Raw genomic sequence first — 20,086 nt, 5'->3', positions numbered from 1 at the left:
CCTGAGCGACAATGGGAGACTTTCCTTTTGGGAAGGCTCCACTCCCAGGGGAGTTGAAGCCTGCCCCTTGCGCACCCTCTCACCGCGCAGCAGTACTGCTGGAATCTGTGTGAGTATGCCAGTGTGCCTCACATGGGCACATCCGCTCCTGGGTGGGCAACGGGAGGGATCTGATACCCTTTCCCTTCCTAGATCTTACCCCAGCGGGGTTCAGGACACAAGGAAGAGGAAAAGGCTGCTTTCTGGCAAAAATTGACTAATGCCCATGCCAAGGCCTTCTCGTTCCCCCTTCCAGGTCTCCAGGCCAGGATACACCCAGAACTGCAAGCCACAAAGAGCCCAGATGTTGTTCAAACGCACCATGTCCCCACCCTACCAGAATGAGCTCTTGGAAAGCAACCTGGCTCCCCAAATGGAAAATGGGCATGTTTGGGGTTTTTTTTCTCACCAAAGATAACAGGGAATTGGCCAGATCCCCATAATTAGAGCATTCGGGAATTCTACCAAGACAAAAACCCCAAACAATTGCCTTGATCCTAGCATCCTTAGTCAGAGACATATCCAGATTAAATCTCAAGGAAAAAGAAACTTGCAGAAGTCCTCAGAAGGGGAAGGCTCACAGTGATGCCTTTGGCCTTCCTCTTTTCTTTTTTTTCCTTCACCATGGTCCAGTTTGCCTCCATGCAATGACAGTTTATAGGAACCATAATTCTGCATCTCAGAATACAGGCAAAACACTTGCTCCATCCACACTCCCCAGAGTGTGAGTGGTGCACTGCTGGCATGCTGCCTGCACTTTGAGGATGGGCAATGAGAACAGAACTGGATTATTACAGAGGTTCTGGGAAGAGTACTTTTGTTACTAGGTGCTCTCCAAAGACTGCCATGTCGACTGGGATTCTTCCCCAGGTTTGTGCACATGCTCCACTTCTGATATGTGAGTGGCTTTCTGGGTGACAATCCCCCTTCCTTCCTTCCTTCCTTCCTTCCTTCCTTCCTTCCTTCCTTCCTTCCTTCCTCCCTCCCTCCCTCCCTCCCTCCCTCCCTTCCTCCTTTCTTTCTTCCTTCCTTCCTTCCTGGCTGCTGCTGTGATGTATTCCCAATACCTCCTATGAGACAGGGATGTACAAGTGTTATTTCAGCTGTTCCCGCCAAGGTCCTGCCCCATAGACACCATTACCCTAGGATTTCAGTTCAGCAAGTGACTTGTGAAACATTCTATAGCTAATGAGTTCAGATTCAAACCTGGGTCTATACTACCATAAAACCAGTTTCAGTGAAATAGGAGGATGCACACAACTCATTTGCATCTAACAGAACTTCACTCTTTCTAGAAAATAAGATGTTAGTCTTTAAACAAATAGAACAATTGATCATTTCCCTCCTTACAAACACAATAATTAATAGCATCATCACCAACACTTAGGAAGTTCTCACTTTCTAAGGCTGGATCTAGGAAGAATGTTGTTTGTTCTTATCTGCAAAAGCCATATAATACATCAGAAGATTCCTCTAGGAAAAAAGGAATAGTGTATTAGTGATATATATAGAAGATAATAGAATACATATACTTTCCATAGTAAAGTTGCTTCCTATTGAGTCAGCAGTTGGAAAAGATGTCACACCTAAGCAGACCTATCTATGGATCCTCTGAACAAGGACAGTATCAGACTGAAGTTCTAAGGAATCATTGCCAGTTGCTGAGTCCTCTGATGCACACAGAGGCCTGAAGGGCAGGAAGAGATCAGACAGACCACAGAAAGGAAGCAGACAGCACAAGGAGGGGGCCTGGCAGATACACACAAGAGGTCTTTAGGAAAACCAAGGGAAGCACTGAGGGATGAGTTCATGAGAAACAGTGAGAGAGACCTATAATTTAGAGATTCCCTATTATGCTGGGAAAGAGTTAATTTCCTTTTGAGAAAAGGAAGACTATGAATGAGGGCCATTCACTTGTGGAAATGTGCTGGGGAAAATATAAACTGTCTTCATCTTAGTAGACATAGACCAGATCTGATGATAGACTCTGATGGCATTGGAAGAGGAAAGAGGTGGTCCGGATATGGTGCTGAAGGATTAGTCTTTCGGGGTGACTCATTAACCGCCTGTTCACTAAAGACTTCAGATATGGCATCACATTTAATTCTTAGCCAATTTGAAAGATGAAGCAACTGAGATTTATAGAGATCAAGTAATTTATCCAAGGTCACAGAACTAGTAAGTAACACAGCCCAAATTCAAACCTGTGTTCTTCTGTTTTCTCTAATCAAAGAAATTATAGTATTAAGCATTATCACGGCATTGGTCATCTATGTATAAGGAACTCTGTTATTGGCCTTATATGTCCCTTTTTTTAATCTTCTCAAAAGATAGTGATAGAGGTATACTGTCCTGACAGCATAGATGATAGAGCTCAAAAGGTTTTAACAGCATCCTGAAGTTTGTGGACTACTCATCTGGGGTTGGAGGCAACCAGCTTTCACCTCTTACAATAGCTGGTGGTGGAAAATAACCTAGGTACCACTGAGCTTCTTCACAGCACTGAGTAATTTCTGCAATGATCAACAGTCCCTGTAGCCTCAACTGTGCACTGAGCACCTGAGGACTCTGATGAGCACTGGGCACAAGCCCTTCCTGATTCTCACAGGGACTGTAACACCAGTTTCTCCTTAAGCACATTAGAACTGTGAGGAGCACTCAACACAGCCTCCCTCCTGACAGCAGTCAGAGTACAGGCTGTATTCCTCTGCTTCCCATCACCATACAAACTCCTGAGAGCATCGCCTTAGTAAGTGCTGGTTTTTAGGCTCACATCTTGGGATGCTGTATCCATGACTGAGTACATACAAAGCTTTCAGATTTGGTGCTTAAAACATCAAAGCTAAGTGGTAGCTGTGATAGAGTACAAACACCCTGATCATGCCGAAGAATTGAAAACCAGGAGGAAGAAGAGGCTAGAGGTCCACTGTCTCCTTTAAGGGTACACTCCAGTGATAGCTGACCTCCCATCAAGTCTACCTCTAAGGTTCTAGCACTTTCCAACCGCAAGCACAGAGGACCGTGCTTTCAACACATGGATGTTGGTGGGGAATTAAAGAACACACAGGGGTAAGCTACCATGCCTGGCCAGAATATTTTTGCTTGTAAAAGCAGATATGGCTCAGTGGTAGAGCTTTTTACCTAGTATGCACAATACCCTGACTTCAGTCCTCAGCACCACAAAACTGAAAGAAAACAAGAGCATCTGCATATTCTAACAATCTCCCTCCTAATCTGTGAGAGTTACTTCTTAATTAAATTCACACTTAACAAACATCAGTGAAGATCAGGAAATAATTTATGGTTTTTTTTAATTTCCGTGCTTGACAAAGTCTTTTGTAAAGACCACATAAATATGTATTTTTACTGATCAATTCTTCTAGGTCTATTATATGACTAAAACATATGTCTCCTTTATTTTTTTAAAAAGTAGAAATGTATAAATGCATATTTAATCAATAGATGGCACCAACTCTGAAAAGAGATATTATGGTCTACTGGGTCCATTTTAGCATTCTTAAAAAGTACAAATAAAAAATAAAAATGCTTCAGTGCATATTTACTAGGGGAACTGTTCTCTTCTCTGGGGTAAATAATAAGCAATTTTATACCTTCTGTGATTTTTTTTCTTCTTCCAAAGCAAACAGAATCATCAAAATTGTGTTTAAATAACAATAAAGTATAGCAACAAGCCAACTGGAAGTGGGAAGTTTGTGTGGGAAGACAAGAGTCATCCCTTGGGAGGCTTCTGCGCTTTGAACCAGTGAAGAGGTCAAGTAGACTTGCTCATGTGCAAGGCTGGCTTTGAGAGCTTCAGAAGAAAGGCAAATGGGTAGGGGTGGGGCCTTCACCCTTTCGCTAAGGAGTTTCCTATTTGCCCCACCTCTTTGCAAGCTCACTAGCCTTAAGCAAGGATACCTAGCCTTCTTCTGATCTGTTTTTCCCTTTTATGTCATTTTATGAAGGAAGTTTTTTGAGAGTATTCTTACACATTCCAGCCTTGCCTTGAACTTACTATGTAACTCAGCCTGCCCTAGACCCCTAGATGCTCCTGTCTCAGCATACTCATGCTAGAATAACTGTGAACCAGGTAGTCCAGCATCTATTTTTTTATACAAAGAACAATATGAATGAAGAAACTCCCTTTTGGTGCTTCATGCAATTGTTCACTCATTCACTCATGAAATACATAGTATAAGCCTACTATGGCCTGGGTATATGTGTGATGTGTAGGAAATAAAATAAATTTCTGAAACTCTTCTCCTTTATCCAAAATCCTCACAGTAGTGTGAAGACAAACATCAAACCACCAATTAAACCATTGATTATATTTGTGACAAGTGCTTGTACAAACATTGGCTCCTAGAAAAGCAGAAAGCAGTTCAGCTCAGGAGAAGGAGGTGTGGCCGGTGTGAGAAAGCCGCCCAGCTGAAATAACGTCCCTGGGATCCTGACAGGAGTTGCCATGGGGGCCAGACAGACAAAAATGTCCACTGCAGCAAGAACAGCTCATTCAAAATCCCCAGTCAGGGCCTGAACTTGGATAACACTAAAGCTCTCAGTGCTGTCCACTTTCATGCAACCTCTGCTCTGAGACCAGCACTGCTCTGAGCAGTGTTAGGCAATGGACAGCACACGTGGAATCTGATACATGCTAGGGAGGATGGATTGCAGACACGGTAACATTTGGGATCTTGGTTTGGTTTTGCTTGTAGGAAATAAGAAGAGGACGGAAAACAACCACTGCTGATTTAAAGCTGACCCTGCTATCTCAGTTCTACACATTCCAAAATGCACTGGGGTCTCCCAGACTGTAAGTGATTCCCAGAGAACATCCTACTGACTCCAGAATGTGCATTAGCTCTTTTAAATTACAAAGGTCCCACTTCATTCACAGAAACAATAATTTATTAAATGACTACTTTAGGACTGGAATAGCAAGCCTGTCTTCCACCGTCCCTGGGGCTTGCTTACAATCCGTGTCTTTGTGAATCGGGTCTTAATCTCTTTATGATGCTTCCCAAAACTGTTAATGTGTTCACAAAATATCTTGTTGTCAGTGAAGATAATCTCAACAATAAATATCACGTAGGACAGATGCACAACATGCCAGTTTGTCTGAGAGCTGGCTAGCATGCATTAGCTTTACCCTTCTCTCCCACAAACGTTATGGACATATGAGGTAGGAGATCCCCAAAGCCAACAACCAAGCTGAGATAATTCAGAGCTGTCTGTCTGCAAAGACCAAATTCTTTCCATGTGAACTCTAGAATCTGTAATACATGGAGCCATGACATGGATGTCAGCACCACACATTTTTAAAATAGAAAATACTTTAATTAAAGTAATTTATGCTTGTTTTATCTGGTTTCCAGGACTTAATACTCGGAGTAAATGAAAACAGTATCCCAAACACCACCACTCAGAAGCCACTAGTTTTTGTTTGTTTGTTTGTTTTGAGACAGTTTTGGAGCCTGTCCTGGATCTCGTTTTGTAGACCAGGCTGGCCTGGAACTCAACAGAGATCAGCCTGGCTCTGCCTCCCGAGTGTTGGAATTGAAGGCGTGTGCCACCACCGCCTGGCCAGAAGTCATTAGTTCTATGCCTTTTAGTTGTGTGTTTCTGCTCAGATTGGTTTCCTTATTTCTTTCCACTATGTATCACCATTTTTAGTTCCTCACCCATTGCTTAATGTAATGATTTGAAAATGATCTGCTGGTTCCCTACCACAGAAAATGTGGGCTTAGCCCATACTGAGCCCACCACTAGCCCCGCTGCTCTCCTCCCCCATAAGATAAATCTGTCAAAAAGTTTGAATGAGTCAATCTTTGATTGACAGTGTAATGAGTATCAACCATTGTCCTTCTAATAAACTATTTTGCTTTTTCTGGAGTTGATAACTTACATGCCTTTTTGTTTCATTTGCTCAATTTTTTAATGAACTTACTGTAGCAGGAATCTTAAAGAGTCTTATTAATAAAATCAAACGTGTGACCAGTTATTGGGGTGAATGCTGGAAGGTCAGAGAAGCAGAACAAGCCACAGCTAACCTCACCTGGCCAACTTCTCAGCTGGTCTTGTTTCCTCAGACTGGAAGCTTTTGTATCCTCATCCCAATGGTTCTCAGCTGAACTGCTGCTCAAAAGCCTGAAGCTTAACCAGCTAAAAGCTTCTAGTTTCTGGTCCTCACACCTTATATACCTTTCTGCTTTCTACCACCACGCCCTGGGATTAAAGGCTCGCTTTCTGGGATTAAAGGCGTGAGTCACCATGCTTGGCTGTATCCTTGAACAGATGGATTTCTGCCTCTGGAATGCTAGGATTAAAGGCGTGTGCTACCACTGCCTATCCTAAGTATCTAGTGGCTTTTCTGTTCCCTGACCCCAGATAAGTTTATTGGGGTACACAGTATTTTGGGGAACACAGTACTACCACAACTTACCATTAAATCTTCCCAAGCTCCCTGCAGAACTCTAAAGTATATCTTAGTAACGGACTAAATGAGTAACTTCTATGAGCAACATCTTAAAGGCTTTCTCTGGAGCCTCCCATTGCCCTCAGAGGCAGCTATGGCCCAAGCTTTCCTTTTTCTGAATGGACTGTGTTTCTCCCATCCTTTCTGGATCAAGGTTTTTTGTTTTTGATTTTTTTCTTCCTAGCTTCATGCTCTTATTTGTTTTAATACAAGGCACCACTCTATAGATTCTGAGAAGGCATAGTTCAGATAGCCTTTGAGGGGACTTTGCATGTTTGAATGTGGTCATTCTCTTACCTGACTTAACTGAGACATAGTTGGCTCTGCTACAAATAGAATAATGGATTGACAATGACTATCCCTTTGAAATATTTGTAAAGAGATTCAAGCTTTGTTTCTCTCTCTCTCTCTCTCTGTGTGTGTGTGTGTGTGTGTGTGTGTGTGTGTGTGTGTGTTTGTACAGGTAGTACAGGTACATGAATGCCATAAGGCATGGGTGGAGCTCAGAAGACAACATTTGGGAATGGATTCTATCCTTCTATCATGGGTTCCAGAGACCAAAACCAGATTACCAGTCTTCCATGGGCAGCAAGGACTTTTATTTGCTGGATCATCTCATGGGCCACCTTCTTCCAAATTTTGAACCCAATTCTTTAATTTTTGTCTAAATTTAATCAACACTTGATGAATGCTACTCTTCTTTTATATGAAAATGATATCATTTTCTCTCAGCACACATTTCGGGTATTTGCTTTATACATGACTTCCTTAAATTTAGATATATTTTTAAACATGGACACTATTTCTTTTATTATGTTGGACACTCAATAAACCCTTTCCCTTTATTTCTTTTTCTGTGAGTCTATGGATAGAACCCAGAACTTCTCACCACCAGGCAAATGTTTGGCCACTGAGCCCTCAATAAACTTTTCAACATGCACAATTTATGTCCTTCAACTCTGGGGATTTTTATTCAATTTCTGTATTGTCTTTGAAATCTTCTCCTTTCTATATTTACTAGTTCTTTGTGGGATTCCTGTTAAAATGGAGGCAGTCATGTGGTTTGATTTTCATATATTTTCTGCTTTCCTTTCCATCAAGATTTCCTTGACTTACACTTCTTACTGACTTAAAAATTATACTTTCAGATTATTAATTTCAAACAGTCTTCCCTGTTGCCTGATCTTCATAGTGTCCTATTCTTGTTCCTGGCTACAGTATCTTCTCCTATCTTTCTGAAGATGTTAATTAGGCTTTCTAAGTTTCCTTTGGCTGCCAGCACAGTCCCCGCCTCTCTCAGGCCCCCTTTTTCAGCTCATCTGTGTTAGTCTTTGTGTTTTATGCAGGAAGGCTGCCTCAACTCTCTGGTGATCTTTGGCCTTCCGGTTATATTTCAAGAAAGGCAGTGAAAGGCTGACTGGAATCTCTGTTCTTCCTTGGAACCCATCTACTGCTGGGCCCTTGAAAGATGAGCAGGCAAGGAGCTGCCCTTCGGCTCTTTGCCTGAATGACCAGGAGCTGTTGCTAGAGGTCTTTTTATCTTGAGCCAGGCAAGTTTCTCCAGGCAGGAGTCCTTCCTTCTCTTGCCAGGAGGCTCCAATCTTGGTTGCCACAGTTCTGGAGAAGGCCCTGCGAGCATCACCTTTGGGCTTCACCTTTCTGTTTTCAATCACTATGTCAACTCTCTCCTTTGGTGGATCCTGAGAGCCTCTTTTCAATTCTTTCAAATACTGAATCTCTCCTTCATGCCAAAGTGGCAGAAATGGAGGGTTCTGGGGTCAGAAATGTCTAACAGAGAATTCCCCCCAATCCATCACTTTCAGTACTCCTGATTTCTGTCCTCCAAGATACCCTGTACCTCTCTTTCCTGGGATCACCCTATGGTAACACAACTATGGTAAGTGTTGTGGGGATAAATCTATTCAGCTCTGGCTGTCATGTCCTTCTGCAGACACTTAATCACAGCAATCTTTACTAAACTGTCACCTGCTCTTGCTCCTTTTCCAAAGAAAGGCCCACCTCCTGCCCACTTCTATTTCCTCTTAACAGATTTCAAATCCTTGAAGCTTATGTCTTTCAAACCCTTTACTGTCCTTCCTAAGAGGTTTCTGAAAACACTAGAGGTCAGGCCTCCATGTGAACTGCGTATTGGTCACATTCCTAGTTGTCATTAAGCAGAACAGATGGCAAACACAATTGTCTGAATACCTGGAACACCAGGTTTCCAGGTGTACAGTGACAGTCTGACCGACAGGTGTCGCCGGCACATGAGCGAGCTATAGCTGCTGAGGTGTGCAGCAAAGATGTGAACGGCAAGGGTCTCATCTATCTGCTTCCCCCACATGAAGCAACACAGAGGAAGGGTTAATGAGGCCCCCTTCCCAAAAGGCAAAGCAAAGCAAACAAAGCAAAGAGAAAAGTACACCCCAAAAGCCAACAAGTCAAAGATTCAAGTGAAGACCAAAGGCTGAATTCCAACAGCCTCCTCTACTCACTACCCCATTATTGCTACAGAGGTTTCTGACCACATTAGTAGTATCCCAGTTCATGGATGGTCCAGAAACCAGGTAGACTTGCTCTAGCAAACATTATAACTAAGCTTACACCTTCATACGACCTTTCACTTGATATGTGTGCCTTATGCAAGTTTAGATAAATACAATCAGCCCTCCAGATCCAAGGCTTCACTTCCCCAGAACAGAAAACTTCAGGAGAAAAAAAAAAAAAAAAAACTACGACTCTGTGAACACGTGCAGACTTTCTTTTTTCTTGTTCTTGTTCCCTAAGCAGCACAGCATAACAACTATTTGCATAACATTTACATTGTATTAAGTGTTTTAAGTAATCTAGAGATGATTTGAAATCTACAGTAGGTAGATAACATATGCAAATGCTCTTCCATTCTGTATCAGCGACCTGAGCATCTGGGATCTTAACATCTACCAGGGTCCTGAAACCCAGCCCAGTGGATACTAAGGGGCAACTGAATTTAAAAAAAAAAAAATCACACTAGATTTTCATCTTTGTGTGAATCCCCACTGCCAATAGTTCTTAAGAAAATTTAAAGTATTTTATCAAGTAGAGAGATGGCCACTCCCCATTTCCCATGATGAAGGGGGGCGGGGGTTGTTGTGTGTGAAGGAACACATACAGCTGGCAGTGAGGGAGCAGGCAAGGCCCAGCCCAAGCTCCTGCCCCTGGTGCTTCTGTTGCTTCCTGATTGGCTTGCTCCTCCCACTCCTTCTCAGCCTCTTCAACTGCCCTCATGTTTCCTGCCCTCCTCCCCTCCCTGTGTGGAGCTGCCTCTCTCTACCCTTCTCCCCCTTCTGGAATGAAAAGGCTACTCTTCTCTCCTTGACTGTCTTGTTAGACAGTGAATACATGTCTATTGATTTGCATTAGGCTGCAGAAAAAGGAAAGGGAGGGGGAAGGGAGAAGAAAAAGAAGCCTACACAGTCACTCACTGCCTGACTTCATGTCTCCCCAGGGGGCATGTTCAATCAGTAGCAGAAAATTTCAACTGAGTCCCTTCCTTTCTTCCCAATCCCATTCCGCCCCTGCAGGATACCAGCTGCTGCCAGGGCTTTATCAACCCAGGCCCAAGTCCTCCATAGAACCAAAGCGCTTTGCCTACCCCTCGCTTACCCCTCTCTGTCTTCGTGGCTGGCACATCCCCATGGACAGTGACCCTTTGTGCAAGGCACTGGACCACTATAGCAGAGCAGAACGACAGGAGATGCAGGAGACCTTGCTGTTGGCAAGAGCTGTCCCTAGAGGCTGAGTGACAATGACTTTAGTATACTGACTGCTTTTGCCAATTGTAAAAGAAAGCTTAAATGATTCAAGAAACCTGCAGTGAAGACCACACACCTATGTTTTTGTTTAAGTTCTGCTATTCTCTAGCTCCATTGCCAAGAGCAGCAGGGAGTCACATGTTCCTCAAAGAATTATGTCAGCATCTGTCCCCAAGCTCCATAGAAGCAGGAGGGATTCTGCCTGGTCCCTAGCATTGCTGGGACTAGAGTAATCTTCAGTGTTATTGGAAGGGGCTGAGTAGTTTTAGAGGGTCTCACTCCAACTCAGTATGTATCTTTGTACATGGAAAATTAAGTCAGCACCTGTCCTTGGGCCACTTACCTTATTTTCAAGCAATGTTTGCTGAGCAGTGTATCTGTGCCTGAGTACCCATTATGCTCAGAATAACATTTCATTCAGTGCGAGTAGACAGAATGAAAGCTTAAGAAGGTAGACAGTGGTCCGGATACTGTGTCCAGGTCGTCAGGGAAAGGAAGGAGAAAGCCAAGAGCTCTTGGGTCAGTGCCAGGGGCCATGCAAATCCCCACTTCTCTGTTGTGAGAGCTGCAAAGAAAACCCCCAGCCCAATCATATCTGAGTATTTACTGAGAATACACTGACTATTAGGCAAAGATACTGGGGCCATTTAAATGAAATCAACTAGGACTGTCTTTTAAATAATCCATGCTCTGGTTCAGTCCACATGCACACTTTTTAAAATGGAAACACTGGATCGGGCAATAATGATGGGGGAAAACAAACTCAAGCTGTATCTATTTGGACTGAAATCGTGGGAAGCTGCAGATTGAAATGAAACTGATTTCCCTCCTCAGCGAAGAGAGGGTTGCCTTGCTACACCGTGGAGGCTGCACTTACATGAAGATGCCCTCCTGCAAAATTAGATTCTTCAAGCTTCACTAGGTACCCGTGTTTGACACACTCGCTTTTGCTTTTGATGTTTCCTTGAAGGATGTAAGAGCCTCCAAGGCCTCCAAAGTCCAGTTCAACTAAAGACGCACAAGCTGGGCTGTTAACCCAAAGACTCCAACCATTAAACTGAAATCTCAGAAATAAAGTGACTGTTTGCTTTTTCTTCAGGACTTAATTCCTCTATCTTGATTTTTTTTAAATTTGGGGGTTACGCTTTTTGCTCCCGGGAATGAAAGGGTCTCCCCCAAGAACACAGATACTGATGCAAAATGAAAAAGAATAGTTCAAGTAGGTTGCCTGCACTTTGAGCCGGTAGATCTCAGAGCAGCTTTGAGTGGACTTCTGCTCATTTCTTTAAGTCTTCAACATGAAATCTGAGGAGCTCCCTATTTCTACTACCAACAAAGGTTTCAAATGGGCCAAGAATGTTGGGCCTGAGGCCCTGGCAACTGTGGAACAAGGAAGATTATTAAGCCAATCAGTTTATTGACCCTCATACCCTTTCCAGATGAAGCTCTTGTTGCCTGGCACCAATAATTCCAAACTGCATATATTCTTACTGAGATGTGTGGGTGGAGAAAACAGCATGGTTAATACTGTGGCACAATACCAAAATAGGCAATCAGGGGGAGCTTGTAGCTAAGTATACACACAAACACACACACATACTCACACACACTCACATATGCACACAAACAGCCCCTGCAAGCATCTCTTGCCACCAACACACCCAGGACACCTCAAGATGTCACTGCTGCATGTCCCTTGATAATTATTTGCTGTCACAGTCCAATCTGAACCCCCTAACAACACTAGTCCTGAATTAGGACTCTTGTGGCCTGCTTCCTCCCTACTATCCTTTCCCACCACCAACATAGCATCATGTTAAGATGGATCTCAGGTCATGAAGTATTTCGTCAGGACCCATGGTGTCAGCAATGAGGAATACAGAGATAGACACACTAGAGCAGAGGGTATAGCTGTGCTTTGGGGTCCCCATGCCCCTGCCTCTCCCTGGCTGCAACTTTTGACCCAAAATTTGGAATATGAGTGCCACGTGGTGCCTACATTCTGAGGTCTCACAGCAGCAGTAACATGGATTTTTTTTTTTTTAACCACTGGAGTCTCCACAGGTACCTTGAGTAACCTCTTCAGTCACCTCCCCTTTTAAGAGGCCTTCAATCAAGGTCTACAGCTTCTGGGGCCTGTCTTTCTATAGCGTGTGCACCAGGGGCTGCCAATAGGCAGCCTGAGTGATGGATTTGCCCCTGTGTCATGTGGTTTTTGTCCACAAGCATTTTATAGATGGAGTATCCTGCCAGTATTTAAACATCTGCTCATCCAGATTTTTAATTTCTCTTAAAAAAAAAAAGAAAAAAAGCAGAAGATCTGTTTCAGCTGGTTCTTCCCTCTATGTGAATAAAAACCACGTGATCTCTACTTGTAGCCCCATCAGACCCACTTCATTCATATACTTTCATTCATATACATAGTTGTCCTTCCCTGGACCTGTCATTGGCTCTGCCTTCTTGATCCAAGAAAACACTACTGGAGTATTTGTGTTTGTCTGTTTTCAGTTGCTATACCAAAATACCTGAGACCGGGGGCCTTGTAAAGATAAGAGGTTTAGTTAGTTGACAGTATGGGGGGCTGAAAATCCAAATCGGGTAGTCCCATATGTTGCACCTAGGAAGAACTGGATCTATTAACTGGGTTACAACATGGTGTACAGCATTGTGGCAGGAGGATGGGGGAAACTGAGGGATCATCGGTGAGTCTGGGGGCTGGACTGATTCAGGAGCCAGGCTTAAGCGTTTTGTTTTGGGGTTTTTTAGTTTTCAATATTCTATTCAAGTCTTATTTTAAATTATGTTAATTACAGCATTTAAAGGGGAGACCTAATTCCACACAAAATGGAGGGCTCTAAAATGTACCCATTGGATTGCTAACAATCAGTGGCAAGAAAATAACAGAAGTCCCATTCTGATCCCTAGTGCTGCCACCACGTGGACACCAGCTTGGAGCCATAGACCCTGGAAGCTGTCTTACACTCTGAAGGAAGTGTAAGATGCAGGAAGAAAAGGAAAGAAGGAAAATACCCATTACATCATGAAAAGGAACTAAGTCCTAAACTATTGGCATCGTCACACCATCCACTCCCACCAAAAACTGTGCGCAGAAACAGCTAACCACGCCCTCCAGACTGTTTTTTGGTGCAAAACTGGTGCTAATGAGGTCAGAGAGAAATACAGCATGGCAATCCTTCTAAAACATCCCTTTCAGATGGGTGGTACAAACTACTAAGCTTAGAGCTTCTTAGCAATTAGAGTTAGGTCACCAATGTTTGATGCTCACAGTTTCATTCACATGGACACAGTGCAGATTTATGAAGGGCTTACATACTATTAGCTTCCTCTTGAAGCCATTTAAAAACAACCAATAAAAAAGAATGAAAGATACCTGGCATCTCTTGAAGCACTCCCATCCCCCACCAGCTGTATAGGTGAGAAGACAATTTTGGGAATTGGATTTCTTCTGTACCTTTGAAAATTTAATGCCTTAGAGCTAAGTTATCCTTAACCTGGAGGCCTAACATTGCTTAGCAATTCCTCCATACTTGAAACACAACATTAAAAGGTACACTAAATTCTGAAGGTAGGTGTGAGGCAAAATAGCTTAAAATTAGCTATTGTACTATATTAAATTATGCTTGAAATTCTAGTCTAGAACAAGTTTGTGGTCCTCTGGAGTGCGGCTCTTGCTGTCCAGCCGAGTTGGCAGTGTCACTTTGATTCTTGGCTTTAGGGTCTGGATGCGACCTCAGTCAATCAGGGTGGAGTCATTCACTTGGCCTGAAAGGCAGACACAAGGTCAGTTGGTTGTTATTACAAAGGAGTGTCATTTTTTTTCCATGTTATCCAGGTGAGGCTGACAACAGTGTCCAGCCTTGTTTTTACTGCTGGTAAATGGAGTCACCAAACTCTATTCTGCCATTCATCTGTAGTCAACTGCAATGTTGTTGCTCTGGGTAATTCTGGTCTCAAAACCCATCTGGTAGCCAGCCAACCAGCTATCATAGTCTAGCACCAGACAGAGAGCCCAGAGCTGTAAAGGTCCATGTTACAACCAGATATGTTCTCTCTCTTGTATCCTGTCTTGATTTTAGCATCATTCCCCCACCCCCATCTCCACCACCCAGTGTTAGAGCAGATGAATCAAAGGTCAGATTCAGTCTTTGCTCAAGCAGGTCTTCCATATTGGTCTTGGTGCCTAGAGTGTTGTAGGTCCACTTCTCCATAGATGGTAGATGGCAGACTGTATTTGGTCGACCTGCATTTGGTTTTCAGGCTGCCATTCACTTAGGTAGTCTCCATGGTGGCTGAATTCTCAGACTTTGTTTTTACAACATGTATTATTAAGCCAAATCTGTATCTCTTGGTGATGATGATACCCCAGATGGATTTGCCTAGATCAGCACACATGGGCAGCACCTACTTAATGGGGATGCTTTGAGGGGGAAGGAAGTGCCCAGCTTGGGTTTTTATGATATCCATCTTCAAGTGAGCTAACAGGAGTCCCATGAGTACCATACTATTCTTTCCCCAGGTCATTACCTTCAATGATCTAACTATTCATCCGTTGGGCTCATGTCATAAAGATTCTATGATGTTGGCTCTACTAACATGGCCACCCAGCTTTCTGCCATCCTAAGTAAGCTTGTTTTGCAAGAACTTGAGTTTATCCATCCAAATATCAAAGTACACTCATCATAAAGCTTTCATTGAAATTCTACACACATTTTTAGATAATACTGGCCTCCCTAGAGGTTAATTCATGTTCCCCATAACTTGTAAAAAGACACATGGATAGGTCAAAAGTCCCCTGTGACCTATAAAGGCATCTGTCCATAGAGGGCCCAGCTGGAAGACATAATTTCTATGCCTCTTTCAGGGCAAGCCAATGAGTTTCAGTAGTAGCCAGGGCAAGGAAGCAGTATGGTCTGTGCGCAGACACTAACACCATGCTCTAGAATGCAGACAAAAAATGAAATAATAAGATTCTTCAATGGCGTATTCAAACCCTTGTACAAAGAGCTGAGCTGGTAAACTCTACAGAGCACCTTCTACTTATTCTCCATGGTGTTTCATCAGCTATCTCTTAAGTACAGATTTTGTGGGAGAGGATCTAAAATAGAAATGATGGTTTGAAGGAAAGTCCCTGCTGCTCACAAGGACACAGAGAAATGAGAGGGAAAGAAGGCAGGCCAGAAGGCCAGGGTACAGACGTTAGCTTCAGAAGAAGGCGGCACTGCAATCAGACAGACATGCAACAAGTGTAGTCCTCTACATTGGTCAACAAGACCCATCTTTGTGAAAGATCCTTGAGCTTCTATGAGATGCAGATAGGGAAACATCAGCTCGGAGTTATGTGCCAGGCATTTGTTTTCTGAGCATCACAGCATTGAAGGGCAATACAGGAGCATCTGGCCCTCTGCAGACCCCTTGACACATGAAGATCTCTTACCATGCACAACAGTTCCTTTACCTGGTGCAGTCTTTTTACTCATGCATGGCCCTTGCTCTGTGCAAGTCCTCAAGCTTCAGACTTCTCATCTTGTGTAGATTCCTCATTCTGTCAGGCCTCCTGCCTTTTGCAGACCCCTTACCTTGAGCTTTCTTACTCCACACCACATTGCTGTGGGAAAAGGTTACAACTTAGGATATGGTGATGCTTCTACTGGGAATATTAGAAAACAGGAAGCCTGTGTTAGTTCCATGGTCACTGATTGCATTTCTGTATTCTAAAGTAGGAGCCTTCCTTGTTCTTCTGTCTCTATTCCTCAGTTTCCAGAAATATTTAGTAACCACAGAATAAATGTGCACAGGCATAAATGAACTAAAGAACATCCCGTCTTTCTACAACCTGGAGTCATAAATGATCTTTACAATGGCCAAGTGCAGATGATAAGGTGACTTTCTAGACAGAAAAGCCAGAATGTAATATGCTCTTATGGTCTTAGATAGGTATCCTCTCCTCTAGGTCTCTGTTTTCCTACCTGGTGAATTATGCAGAGTATTCATCCAACTGAGCAGCCACAAGGAGTGAGTGAAAATCTAGGAATCATTTAACCAGGAGCTTGAAGGTGTCTAAAGACTGGTCCAGTGACACCCTGGTTGATTGCGTTCCAACAAGTCAGTCTTGAGCTGACCCCACAAATACCCATCATGGAACTTCCAGGTCTACATTTCAGATGGAAACAATACCTTTATATAAACATGTTAACCTCAAGATTGCTTCTTTGGGTTTCATTTCCAGAAACTACCACATTTCTCTAGCTTCTGATGTCCATGAGAAGCTTCCCATCTACCTCATGGGCTTGGAGGAAGGAGCAAGAAGGGCTCCCCTCGCCCTCCCATCTAACTTCAGATGGCCTTTTTTTTTTCTTTCTTTTTTTTCTGAGCTCCAGATCTGCATCTTGGTCTTTATTGTTCAAACAGGGCTCTGGATTGTTGACCTCATGTTATCTGGATTGTCTCTTTGTCTTCTCCCATGCATGAAAACAAAACAAAACAAAGCAAAAAAAAAAAAAGTAAGTATGACAACATGCATCTACTGCAGTCAGAGATAAACTTTTATGTTAATAAGTGAGAATTACATTCCAAATATCACCACAGAAGTTAGGCCATTTTGGACAGATAGGCTGGCTGTTGGTGCTGCAGAAGTGGTAGGGTCTCATCAGAGACACCCAAACAGAACTGGATCTAAAATCAAGCTCTGATATTTAGCCCCTCTGGGTATGGTTCTTGCTTCTCTCCTTTTCAGTTGCTTCACTGTATGACTGGGATAAGCAAGGTCATTATCTCCTGTGGTTGTTAGAATGCAATGACAATTTGTGTTTACTACTGAACAGTATCTGCTTCCTAGAAAGGCCCAACTGGTGTAAGCCTCTACCATCATTGGAATAGTATCCAGGGCTGAGAAGATGGCTCCGTCAGTAGGTAAAGGTGTGTTCCATCAAACCCATTGACCTGAGCTCAGGCTACAAAGAGCCACATGGTGGGAGGGGAAACCTATGGCAAGTTGTTCCCAACCTCACCCTTATCCTATGTCATGAATACACACGGTGGGGGGGGGGGTGTCATGGAGGGGGAAGGAGGAATTGTCCTCCTTCCTAAATGTCCAATTAGCATCTACTAAACCTCTCTAGAACTAAACTTGGCCCTTGAGATAAAACAGAGATTAGCACCAGATGAGGCCTCTGGCTTCCAGAATTTATGGTCTTAGGGAAGGTAAAGAACTATTAAGCAACCATTCAAACAAACAACCAAAGTCATAAAGGTAACAACTGCCTGGATATAAAGATGCATTGTGATAAGAAAGGAGAAATGGGAGGCTTGGCCTGGTTTGATGGGATAAAGAAGGCTTCTCTGGGAAGGAATGATTCCATCTGAGAGCCAAAGAATGAGCCAGTGCTGAAGGGTCATGGCACTAGTAGAAAATGATCACGATCCATTTCAGGAAGTGAAATAAGGTCACCCAGTCCAAAGACAAACCATGCCAGCCCCGCAGACACAGTAGAGGAGTTGAAGGGTACCTGATCTTCAGACACTGCAGGTTCTGCTGAGTAGCTCATCTCTCTCTGGGATGCTCTGTGGGTACACAGGACCACTCTAGATACTGGATGCGGTTTAGTGTGGAAGGTAGCTGACCTGGATCTGGAGGAACACTGTAGCCATCCAGGTAAAAGAGAGGAGCTCAGTCTATAGATTTCAATGACGGTGATAGGCTTGGAGGGGTTCAGTTAATACCGTCTTCAGGATTCAGTGGCAATGAGGGGTTTGAAAAACTGACACCACGAGCGCTTGTTATATTCCTGGATGCTAATGATGTTAGTGACTGAGGAAGAATGCACTCAGTTCCAACCCAGCTGGAGAGAACAGCTGTGGTCTAGGCTGAGAAGTCAGCACAGTATTGTAGCTAACAGTTGTGGAGTCAGGCTGCTGACTAGCCACATATCCTCATTTTACCACTTGATTTCACCCACGACCCTCATCATCGACCTCAAAGAGCCAACAGGAAGGTCTGATGTTAGAGCTCACATGGGGCTGCTGTACAGTCTCTGACATACAGGACAAACTCAGTGCTAGGCTGTGCCTTCAGGACAAGCTGGCTTGTGATTACACTTGAGACATCCAATCAAGAAGTTCCATCTATAAAACTATGGCTCAGAAAAGAGTTTTAACTAAGGATACCGTTGTCAGTGTAGGTAGTAACTGGGGGAGTTGCCTTCACCTCGCTCCAGATTTCTCTACCTTTGTGTAATAACATCTGTCCCTTCTCAGAAAACGTTTTGAAATAAAAACTTTGTCCTGCTTGCCTCACTATCCTAAGCACCACCGAAACACACAGAGAAAGGGGGGAGGGGGATGGAAAGGGGAAAAGAAAGGGGATGATGCTGTATAATAGATGTCATGAAAAGAAAAGGTGGTGCCTACTCTCTCCAGAGAGAGGAAGAAGACAGATTCATTTGACTGGAGAAATGATAAAAGTCTGGTGTGCCGAAGCTCTTGTCTCTCTATTAGGCAGGATTCGTGCAGTTTTTGATCATCTATAGTCATATGTGTTTATTCACTTGTTTTCTCCCTCCCTCCCTTGTTTCCTCTTCCTTTCCCTCTTCTTCTCTGTCATGTTACCTTGTAAAAGAAAAACTGCCAGTGGTCCATGTGTGATTGCTTCCCTGGACGGTCCAATCTCTTGAGGAAGACAACACTGACAGCTGACAGGTCAGCTGGCCTGTGGCTGAGTGAAGATGGCCATTTGGGAGAAAGAAGGACATGAAATAAAACATTCTTGGTGGGTACACTGGACATGAACCACTGTTCCCCTTCATAAACTTCATAGTTATACATCCATTTGACTTGGTTTTTCTCAACTGCTTCAGGACTTGTTGGGGAGAGAAACTGTAATCATGCCCATTAAATCACATGGTCATGGGAGCTATCACTAATGTTCATGAAACAAGTTCCCGAAAAGTGAACCCAGGACTAAGAGAACGGAGAAGTGAACCTGAAAGAACTCTCTGAAGAAACCAAGGATGGAGGGAGGGTGATAAAGACACTGCTTTGTCACCAAATCGATATGGAAAAGGTCCCCAAGAGGATGACAACACAGGCAGCCACCAAAACCCAAGGAAAACATATATTAACATTTTTCCAGGAGATGACTGTCAGTGGGAGGGCATTACAGGCTATAGTCAAAATCAGGGTGTCAAAGCCAGATTTCTGTGTCTTGGGACATAAACGTAAAGTAAAGAAGGAGGAAGTACAGAAAGAGACTCACCTATGAAGAGACAGGGTGGTATCTATTCTCTCCAGACAACAAGCCAGATCTCTGTCTCTGGGAGCCTCCATGCCTTCATTGCAGCTGGATTGGAAAAGCTGAGTCCTGAGAATGCCTTTCTCCTACTCCCACACTCCCTTCTAATCACTGATTCCTAGGAATGGTATTCACGGAACTGTTGAAACACAACCTCCTACATAATCGGACATCCCAATTCAATGGACACATTTGACCACGGGGCCCATCCCATTGAACTTCTACCATACAGTGTGAATTGGGCTGTTGTGTTTTTCTGGTAAGGATCATTAAGAGTTGTCTACTTCTTTTCCTGGATGTGGGATGTTCCTTCACCTGCTGTATTTCCTGTTAGAGCACATACTAAAAAAAAAAAAAAAAAAAAAAAAAAAAAGTTGTATTTCTTTATGTTTCTGTATACACTCTCAGCTCGTAAACTTCTCCAGAGCAGGAAATTTAGTCATTTGCACTTATCTCACAGTAGGGACTCAG

General features: G+C 43.4%; 1 long non-coding RNA gene across 1 annotated transcript; it reads left to right on the top strand.

The window, feature by feature from the left end:
• Positions 1–6: 6 nt before the first annotated feature.
• LOC128121116 (uncharacterized) lies at positions 7–19,945 on the top strand. Its single transcript, XR_008222068.1, has 3 exons — positions 7–109; positions 13,234–13,410; positions 18,944–19,945. It is a non-coding gene; the product is annotated as an uncharacterized LOC128121116 (long non-coding RNA).
• The last annotated feature ends 141 nt before the right edge of the window (positions 19,946–20,086 follow it).

Source organism: Peromyscus californicus, unplaced genomic scaffold (genome assembly GCF_007827085.1).
Source record: "Peromyscus californicus insignis strain IS unplaced genomic scaffold, ASM782708v3 Scaffold_11__1_contigs__length_118956290, whole genome shotgun sequence".
Taxonomy (NCBI): Eukaryota; Metazoa; Chordata; class Mammalia; order Rodentia; family Cricetidae; genus Peromyscus; species Peromyscus californicus.
The sequence above is the reverse complement of the archived record's forward strand: the minus strand, read 5'-3'. Positions and strand labels throughout refer to the sequence as shown.